The 10,081-nt window shown below is 39.5% G+C and overlaps 1 long non-coding RNA gene across 2 annotated transcripts; it reads right to left on the bottom strand.

Moving 5' to 3' along the window:
- Window positions 1–1,854: 1,854 nt before the first annotated feature.
- Window positions 1,855–7,941, bottom strand: LOC123957853. 2 transcript variants are annotated; one of them, XR_006821919.1, is made up of 4 exons: window positions 7,812–7,941; window positions 5,577–5,686; window positions 5,164–5,503; window positions 1,855–2,283 (listed from the first exon to the last, which is right to left on the bottom strand). It is a non-coding gene; the product is annotated as an uncharacterized LOC123957853 (long non-coding RNA). The 2 variants fall into 2 exon arrangements; XR_006821920.1 differs by lacking the exon at window positions 5,164–5,503.
- Window positions 7,942–10,081: the final 2,140 nt, after the last annotated feature.

Below are 10,081 nucleotides of genomic sequence, written 5' to 3'. Positions count from 1 at the left end.
GAGCCATGACTCTTGATAGTTTTGTGTTGACTGCTGTCTTTACAACAAATCGCCTCTCGGGGACAATAAAGATATCCTTGTTCCTTGACATATTACAAAAAGCAGCAAAATAAAGAAATGATATGTAAACATCTGTATTTGCTATCTGTATTAGCTTTTACTAATAACAGCTCTGTCACTTGTAGTGTGTCTTTAGGAGAATATTACCTGTAAATACAAATATTCACCAAATATGTTGGTGCTACCTCTCTTCATCAACAGTAGTATCCGTAAGCATTCCTTTCACATCCTGATTAAGCAGAGATTGAGGAGATGGGTAGAATATATAAAGTACTGAGATAACTAGTGTTTGTATTAAAGAAATCAAGGAAATAGAGATTAGGCAAGAAGAGTACTGCAGAGGAGCGATAGTGGATTGTGGCAGTGTGTTGAGTGACACCACCAGGTCCTCTCATCACGTTAATCAAGACCTTTTCAAAATCAATCAGCATAACTCTGAACAACGCAAAGCCCACAGTAGTCCGAGTTATATCACCTGTATTGTTGTTTATGTCATAACACTTATGGCTAATTTAGGGTTAGGGTGTTACATAATTAGAGATGATCAACCAGATTATTTTGTTGCATAAAACCACTTACTCTAAAACCCTGTGGACCGTGGACTTTTGAGAATCAAACCTCAAACATTTATAAAGTAGTAGAGCACGTGTGTATCTTCAAAAGAGATTTAAGCACCAAAGTGCTGTCCTTGGCATTTTTCAACCAAAACAGTACCTCTGTGGGCTTTGGAATGTCCCTGTCGATCCCTTTTATTTTCCATCTCTATTCAGTAACGTATCTCTGCCTATTGGTACTTGTCTGGGCTACACATCCTGGTATTTCAAACATTTTGGTGTACATTGACATGGATTGCTTTTACTTGTTGTTTTTGTGTTTTCATGTTTTTTTGTAAACCGATTTAAGAAAACGGCACTTTATTATAACTTGGGTGTTATTTCAGTACCCCTGAACGGTGTGACATGACATAGCTAACATTGTACTCACCAAAGTAATTGCTCAGGTCTCAGAACAAAGGGATATAAAGAATAATAAAAACAAAAATCCTATCCATTCCTATAATTAAAAAGATATTACCCAAACTGTTTGTTCGTAACATCATCACAGTTTACAGACCGGCTTCTTACCAAAGTTGCTGTAGTTGTACGCGTGGTTCACCTCTGCAATTTAGGACTATGGATGTGTTCACTTTCAGTTTTCCTTCAAATTATGTAATAATGTGGTTTACCATGTAGCGCCTGTCTGATCCTTTTAATGCTTGTGTTTCTCTGACGTATTCTCAGCACTGTGATGTGCATAGTTACATTACATAAAAGCTCAGAAAAGCGACTTATTTTTAATTCAACCATAGTTTTGGTTAATTTTATCATGGCCAATATGTACTTGTAGTTCTATTGTCTTGGAGTCAATGAGCGTGCAAAAGAAAACTGGGGCAGGGGAAGAAGGAAGGTTGTGGACAGACAGACTTTTCGCATTCTTTAATTGAATATCGCAATCATTCGTACCAGTCACAGACTTCTCTCACTGGAATAATCTTATAACAAGTTCACCTTGTCAAAGTCACTTTCAGTGGTCTGGCTCATCATTTTCAAGCTAACGCTTCTCTTATGAGAGAAACAAAGCAATTTCTTATGGTAGAAAAAAAACCTTATCTGACATACAGGGGTGTGAAGGACATAATACAGAATACTACACTACACTTGCTAAAGTAAAGGATTCCACTTGACCTGTGTCTCTTGGCCCATATGACAATAAAGCCTCTGAGAGTCAACAAACCATCACAGCTTGGAAGATGGATTGGCGTGGAAAGATATTTGGTTTATTTCAAAGCAATTCGCTACCAATTCACAGGTATCCAGAGAATGAGCCACACTGACCATCAGATGGCAAGCTGGGAAATTCCCATCGGAGCAAGAAAATCACACTCACGCATTTACTCTTGATTGCCCTGAGTCATCCATGCGAGAGATAATACACACTGCACAAACTACACACACACACACACACACACACACACATTGCTCCTGTTCATCCCAATGCACCACGGTCCCTGAAGGTATTCAGGAAACACACATACACATTCCCTCCACCTACACTATCTCCAGTGGTTCCAGACTGTGGGGGAGACTGTCTGACAAGGTGCCATGCTGAGTTCACCTGTCTCACATCTGATTGGATGTTGGGGGTGGCAAGGGCTCTGCAGTGATTGTTCAGTTATCTTGAGAGCTGCGCAAGACAACAAGATAATCTCAGTTGAGCCTAAACAAGTCTGGCTGAATGTCACACCCACCGCAACAAGAAATGCGTAACATAAAATCAATTTTTTTTGTCAAACAAAAGCATATACGTTTGTGTTCTTCATTTAAAACCTGCTTTAAGATGGGATAGACTATGTGCAGGTAGGCGAAACATGTACGCAGTGGAAACACATAGTGAACTTACCTGAAGTGACTAATAACGCTGCACAACTGCAGGAGCTTTGAGCACTGTACTATAAACTGAAATAGGAGCACCAGCAAAGAAGAAGCATCATAACTTCAAGCAGTTCATCTATCAGAAGCAAATGGTGGCGTTGATGTGAGTCTCTTGTTACGGATACCACCGAGGAGCCGAGATAAGATTTATGAGGTTGAGGTTGTGTCAAGATCCATGCGTGTGAAGGCTTATCAGATCCCAAAAAACTGCACGGTATGCAATAACACAATGGGACAGGATATTATTATAATTAAGTTGTGTGGTTGTTATCATTAATATTAATATTATCATTATCATCCTCATTGAATGGAAATAACAAAGATCTTTCTTGCTATTATTTGCATTATTGCCATCAATAACAGCATTGTTGTTGTTATTGTCGCTTTCACTGTTGCTTTGCTACAGCTACTACTTCTGCTGCTATTATCATTTATATTCAGTTCAATTAAATATTATGTATTTCTTTCATTTTTCTTTGGTTCTAAATGTACAACCTGTTACCAGCTTGTGAAATGAATCTATAGCATTAGATTTGAGCTCATCACAAATCACTGTGTCATTACGCACGTTAAGACGTGATGACTCACTCTGTCATTGTAAAGATCACTGAGAGCAGTTCCAGACGTATATGTGTGATCTGGTGTTGTACAGCCATGTGTACTGGTCTTATGTCCACATGATCAGGCCAAATGATGACTGTTATCAAGCTCACTGTGGGACTTGTGAGACTCTTGCGTGAACCAGTTTACTCAGTGTCCCTTCCACTTCCTGAAGATATTTAGGAAAATGCCATTCTAGCACTGAAGAGGTTACATGGAGAGACGCAAGCATGCATCCATAGATGTGTTGGGTATTTTTGTCTTTTTTTTTTGTCCAATGCTGCCAATTTTGTCCACTGTTCAGTAGGATGTATGAGAAATGATTCTAAGGCGTGACACATTTTGTTTTACTTGGGAATGTTTGAGGAAATTTCAAGCGCAGTACAGTATGTTAAAGGGTCAGTTCACACTAATCAACAGTCAACAAAATCATGTTTACTTGTGACCTGGGCCCTGTTTCAGAAAGCAGGTTCAACAAACTCTGGGTTGATGAACTCTGAGCTGTCAAACTCTTCTGTTTCAGAAAGGCCCATCAGAATAAGTTCAGTCAACTCTGAGTATGTTGAGCCTGATGGAAGTGTGTGCGTGGGGATGAAAAAAAGACATTATCAATGGAGCTCCGATACTACGATTCACCATGGCAACGGGTATATAAAGGCAGAGGCTGCATTTTAATCGGGTGGCGCTAGCAATATGAACATGTGCCAACGCGGACGATGATAGGCTCTAAAACGCAGGATCGATACGTTAACAATATCAGGCTACATTTTTTACAGCGTTGCTCATTCATTATTTACAAGACTGGAATTTCCTTAATGAATGATAAAGTGCTGGAATTCTCCTACAGCCTGTTATTCATTTTAAATAGCTACAAGCCTGTTTATTCAGCTGGAACCTGACGGGACTAAATGCCAGTGGCAATAACTGAAGATGAAAATATTAATGGAACAGATTAGACGTAGTTTAGATTACTCATGGACCTGTGATTGTAAAGTGACAGTCCGACTCAGTAGGCCTATTAATGATTTTTTTGTAATGTAAAATGTGTCTAGGTTCAAACTGACTGTGAGGTTTTAGACGTCTGTTACATTAATAATATCTTGCTAATTTCGTATTTTATGAAATGCTGTCAAAACACATTCAGACTATCAGCAGATAATGAAAAACTCACTTTTAAACTACATTTATTTGTTTCAGCTGCACAGTCATCCTCACACAGAAATATTCACATCATATCCAGTTGATGACTACGATAGGACTGTTCAATCAGTGCGACTACAATATGAAAGGTTAGGCCTACTGTTCATTGATCAGTTTTATACAGATTAGGCCTACCTACTTTAAACAGTGAATACTGCCTTCATGTTCACAGAGTCACGTGTTATAAAGGACAGTGTAGCTTATAGATTTTATTCTGGGCTGAGGATAAATTTACGATGTCCAAAGATAACTTTCTGTCCATACGTATCGATGAAAGATTGATGTTTGGGTAAAAAAATAAAAAAACTAACAGCCTATTTAACCGTAATTTCGATGTTTCTAAAGACGTAATTGTGTTCCAATATGTGCTTTGATATCGACAGTCTGAATGAGGAAATGTCAGACAGCCGCTTCAAGCTCCGCACGAGGGGAGGAGTTAGAGAGAAACTCAGCGTTAGTTGAAGTAAACCTCCTCCCGAGCAGGTTAGGTTCACAGCGTAAGTTTCCGGGGTTACAGACCTAGAGTTTATCTGATCTCGCTCTCTGAAACGGAAAACCCAGAGTTTCCCTCATCTCGGGCTCAACTTACTCACGGTTTTCACTAAACCCGCTTTCTAAAACAGGGCTCATCACTTAACTAACTACAAAGTCCAAAAAGAAAGCATAAATCAAAACCTTGTATGTCTGGTGCCGAAAATAAAAGATGTGTAAAACAAACAAAGTAACCTAAACCTATAGCCTAATGCCTCAAACAAGTTAACGTTCATTTGTATTACATCCTAATTTAACAGTATATAAAGACAATCACAAGACAAGGTAATCACAAACACACCAAGAGGCAACATAGGAGGACTGCTCAGTTGAAATCTCAGCCGCCTCTGGCATTTCCAGGAGGCAACTTTTATCAGCTCCCACAATCAGCTGGACAAGCTGACGATTGACGGTGGAACCACGTGACGTGGGAAGGTGGCCGGCCAGTTGAAAATGGGGGTAGATCGGTAAATGTATATAACTGTTGAGTAATTCACAATGAAATAGCATAGATTCGACAAAGGTCTGGAAAAAAACAAAAAAAACCCCACAAATTTGTGCTGAAGAAGTTAGTTTTCTCTGCTTTCCCATCCTCTCAACTTAAGCACTGACATAGAGCAACTGACACAGAGACACTGCTTCTGGAAAATAAAACAAGTGTAAGTGAGGAGATATGTGCTAAATATATGCAGAGCAGGCGCCCCGGTAGCTTACCTGTTTAGAGTGTGTGCCATGTGTCAAGCCTGAGTCCTTACAGCAGTGGGTTTGAGTCCAGCCCCATCCTTTTGTGCAGGCCATTTATCTCTATTCTATAGACTCTATCACTACCAAATTAAGCAGAAATGCCAAACAGAAATGAAATCAACAGAATATGCAGTGAACAACATGTTTTCTGAGCATGTTAAAATATTCATACTGTGATTTAGCTCTGACCTAATATATATGCTTTAGTGTTAGAGCCTATAACTGTTTATCATATTTACTTTTCCAGTGGAAGTATTAAACTCCCATCCACAGAGATTTGACTTGTGAAGGATTTGAAAAATCTACGTTCTAACACAGGCGATATTATCCTCATCTTTGCATCAGTGTTAGTACATTCTGTAATCCTTTTCCTTGTCTATCATCTTCCTCCCCGCTGGATCTGTTTGAATTTTCCTCCCACTGTTCACTTTGACTGGGTTTCTTTTTCAAAAGCTCACTGCCAATTATCAGAGATACCATCAGAAAATAACAAGTTATTTGCTTTGTAGAAAATGAGCAGTGAAACTTCTCACTGATTTGTAATGGGTTGGGACTGATGAGGATAACTATCTGCAACTGCGAGGGCAGTGACAGCCGGGCAGGTGCTGGAATAGCATTAGTCAGGGAACACTAAATATTCTGGCAGACATACAAACAAATAATTGCAATAAGGGATATTCCTGGAATAAGAGGAGAAATAGGATAATAGAGAAAGGACAGAAAGTAAAGGTGCGTGTAGGAAGAGAGCAAGTTGAAATAAACATTTACATTTCTGTAGAATTGTTCACATGTTCCTACATATTGAAGCAACATTATGTAAGATGTGTTTTTTGTGTGTGTTTTGGCACCCCTGCCATTTCAAAGTGTAATTGACCGTTGTCCTGGCCACAAATAAGGACTAAATAAGGCTGTCTCTTCCTATATTTTCTCTTCCTACATCATAAATGGCCTCTAGTGGGCTGGCATTTGGTGGCAGAGCACATGTGCATAAGTGTACCATACGTTCACTCATTTATTCATGTGCAAATGCACAAAGGTGTGGCACACTGGTTAGGGGTTTGAAAATATGGTCATCCCACTGCTGTATTGTCATCCTCGACCACTTCTCTCTGCTGCAGTGAAATGCCACCCTTTGGTTCAATACATACTCACCACAAAATGTAGTGCCTCATCATTTAGTGTCAACCAGTCAACTCCAGCGGCACACATTGGAAGCAGACAAAAGATGAAAGAAGTAGTCGAAGTACAGTGGCCAGTGTGTGCTGACCTGGAGAGCAACTTTCAGTACAGTACATTTCTCCAAAAGGCAACAAGTTAGAATATCATGGCTCCTCGTGATGTCCTCCATCTCTGTCTGCTGCTTTATGGTTGGTTCGGTTTCCAGCTCAGGAGGCAGCAGGCAGAGTAGAAAGGACATCAGGCAAAAGCTTACATCTGTGTAGCTTGAGTGTCAGTCTACTGAACTAGATATTTGAACATATCTCTCTTTTCTTCCTCCCAGGATTCCATCAGCCAATTAATGACCTACCCTACAAATATATTCTTTTCATTTGTTAAAATGTATTCCATGTGAATCGCCTTTTTGTTTCTGACTCTGGGCTAGTTCGTGACACAACATCAGTAACCTTTATAAATACAGTTTATGGTCCAAATCATTCATTAATAACAATATTTAACTAGATGTTGAAAGAAAATAAACTGCACAGGAAAAGGCAACATGCAAAGCTAGAAATGATACTTACTATGAAGCCCCCTCAGCTATTTGTTATTTCCCATTATACAGGATATACATATATATATATATATATATATATATATATACTTAAGGTACAAGGTTGTTTATTATCGTGTTGTGTCACTATTCAGCACAAGGCTGCATAACAAAACAAAATTAGTAGTTCCTTTGTGCTATACACACAACATATTAAGTGTAGGTCTACATTAAACTATGGTAACATGTAAAATAAATTAAAACAATACAGTTATTTATATACATATATATATAGACACGTAGGCTATTCATAGTTTTCAGTCACGTGACATTCGCGGTAGCTGGAGGGCAAAACAACAGACCAACATAGCGGCTCACACCGCGCCTCCCCCGTAGAGACGCCGCAAAATCAGTTACATTTATTTGGATCACCTCTCAACTTAAGAAAAAGAAAGATATGAACATTTCTATCGTTAAAAAGCTCGACTGTTTACCTTGTGGGGAATCTCTCACCTAACACAGCTCAGGCTTGTCTCTTCCTCAATTTGTGCATCAGAAAGTACAATTACTATCCAGCATTTTGGCAACGCAAAAGTAGAAAACTCATAGTAACAGTGTATCACTTGCGGAAAATGACGTCTTTCACGGAATGTGACGTCACCTGAAAGCTATGAATAACTTACACCCCAAACATTCCACAGTGCATTTTTTGAATCGGGTGAATGTAAACAGCAGCAACCAGATGATAGTATGAAAGTTTCATCTTCACAATAAGCAGTCTGACATTTGGATGGGAAAATATCCCATCACACCATTACACCACCACCACCAGCCTGAACCTTTAATACAAGCCAGGATGGATCCATGCTTTCATGTTGTTTACACCAAATTCTGACCCTACCATCTGAATGTTGCAGCTGAAATCGAGACTCATCAGACCAGGCAACGTTTTTCCAATCTTCTGTTGTCTAAATTTGGTGAGCCTGTGTGAAATGCAGCCTCAGTTTCCTGTTCTTAGCTGACAGGAGTGGTACCCGGTGTGGTCTTCTGCCGCTGCAGCCCATCTGCTTCAAGGTTCGATGTGTTGTAATTTCAAAGATTGTATTCTGCATACCTTGGTTGTAACGAGTGGTTATTTGAGTTACTGTTGCCTTTCTGTCATTTCGAACCAGTCTGCCCATTCTCCTCTGACCTCTGACATCAACGAGGCATTTTCATCCACACAACTGCCGCTCACTGGATATTTTCTCTTTTTCAGACCATTCTCTGTGAACCCTAGAGATGGTTGTGCGTGAAAATTCCAATATACGAGCAGTTTCTGAAATACTCCAACCCCTCTGCCACCAACAACCATGCCACGTTCAAAGTCACATAAAGTCTATATATATATATATATATATATATATATGTGTGTGTGTGTGTGTGTGTGTGTGTGTGTGTATATAAATTCAATAGTGTTGTAATTGAGCTGACGCTTCAGCAACTAAAGTATCTAGAACATTGTAGAACAGAACAGTAACCTAATTTAAAAACAAATTTACCTTATCAGATTATTTGCTGTTACTACGGAAATTACTGAATTGATTGGCATCAGCTGTCTCTTCCAGGCATCTCCTTTTTTCCTTACCCTGTTTAGTTGCTCACAGCCATTATTCTGTAATGAACCTCCATGATGATGCTGATGCTGGTTGCTAGGACACTGGGGGCAACTGCAAAGCCTCTATAGTAGGCATCTCAATAAATAACATGGTCTACACCCAGCCGTCCAGTGCTGTGTCATACTGTTGCTGTGGTTGGTTGGAGAGAAGTGTCACATCCACATGCTGCCCACTCATCCAGTGAACATCACTGTCATGTATTTTAAAATGGACAAGGGGGACACTTTCAAGGTGTGCGTGTGTGTTTCTTGTGGTGGATGGATGGGATTAAGAACTCCAGAACTGTATCATTATGCCTTCAATCTGCTGTCCAGCTGCACTTCTGATAACAGATGTGGTGCTGCTGTTGTCGCTGTGTGTTCATCTTTGTCTTCATCTGTCTTACTGCTTCATGAACTGCAGTCTGTCTGCATCTCTTGCTCCTCTTGTTTTTCTTTTTTCTCATTTGTATTTTTATTGAAGCATTTTAAAAATCCTGAAATGTTACAATTCGGTAGCTTCATTTTCATAACATAAACTAGTCGACAGTAGATGCTTTAGCCCAATTCCTCCAGGTCTGTCTGATGAATAGAGTCAGGTATGGTGTGGACTTCCAGAAAATCAATGAAAGGGGATAAGGTTTTTTTTTTAAGTCACTCAGTTTGTGATTTAAAGCAAACCTGATTCTTTCCAAGTGGAGTGTATCAGACATTAAGTCATTAAGCCAGTGAGGAGGTTTCAGGTGGTTTAGGCAATAGGCAACAACCTGTTTTTGAGGCATCCTTAATGTGTTCAGTGTTCTGCTGAGGGTGATCAGCTTGGGGTCAAGATTCAATGTCAAACCAACCACTTTAGAAAAGATGACTGAAAATGTCCTGCCAATATTTGGTCAGTTTTGGACAGCAAACCTGGCTGTGTATCAAGGTGCCCTGGGCAGAATCACACTATGGTTATACCTAAAAAAAGAGTTCATTTTTAAAATAATACAGCCTTTAAAGCACATTAAATTGAATTAAGCATCATCTGGCATTTATGTATGTACATAATGTAGACATCCCAGATGTCTCCAAATATTCCCCATGCTTGTTTAAAGGGTTTATATGGAGGGAGGGTTCAGGCTTTGTAGT

This window comes from Micropterus dolomieu, linkage group LG19 (assembly GCF_021292245.1).
Source record: "Micropterus dolomieu isolate WLL.071019.BEF.003 ecotype Adirondacks linkage group LG19, ASM2129224v1, whole genome shotgun sequence".
Classification (NCBI taxonomy): Eukaryota; Metazoa; Chordata; class Actinopteri; order Centrarchiformes; family Centrarchidae; genus Micropterus; species Micropterus dolomieu.
The sequence above is the reverse complement of the archived record's forward strand: the minus strand, read 5'-3'. Positions and strand labels throughout refer to the sequence as shown.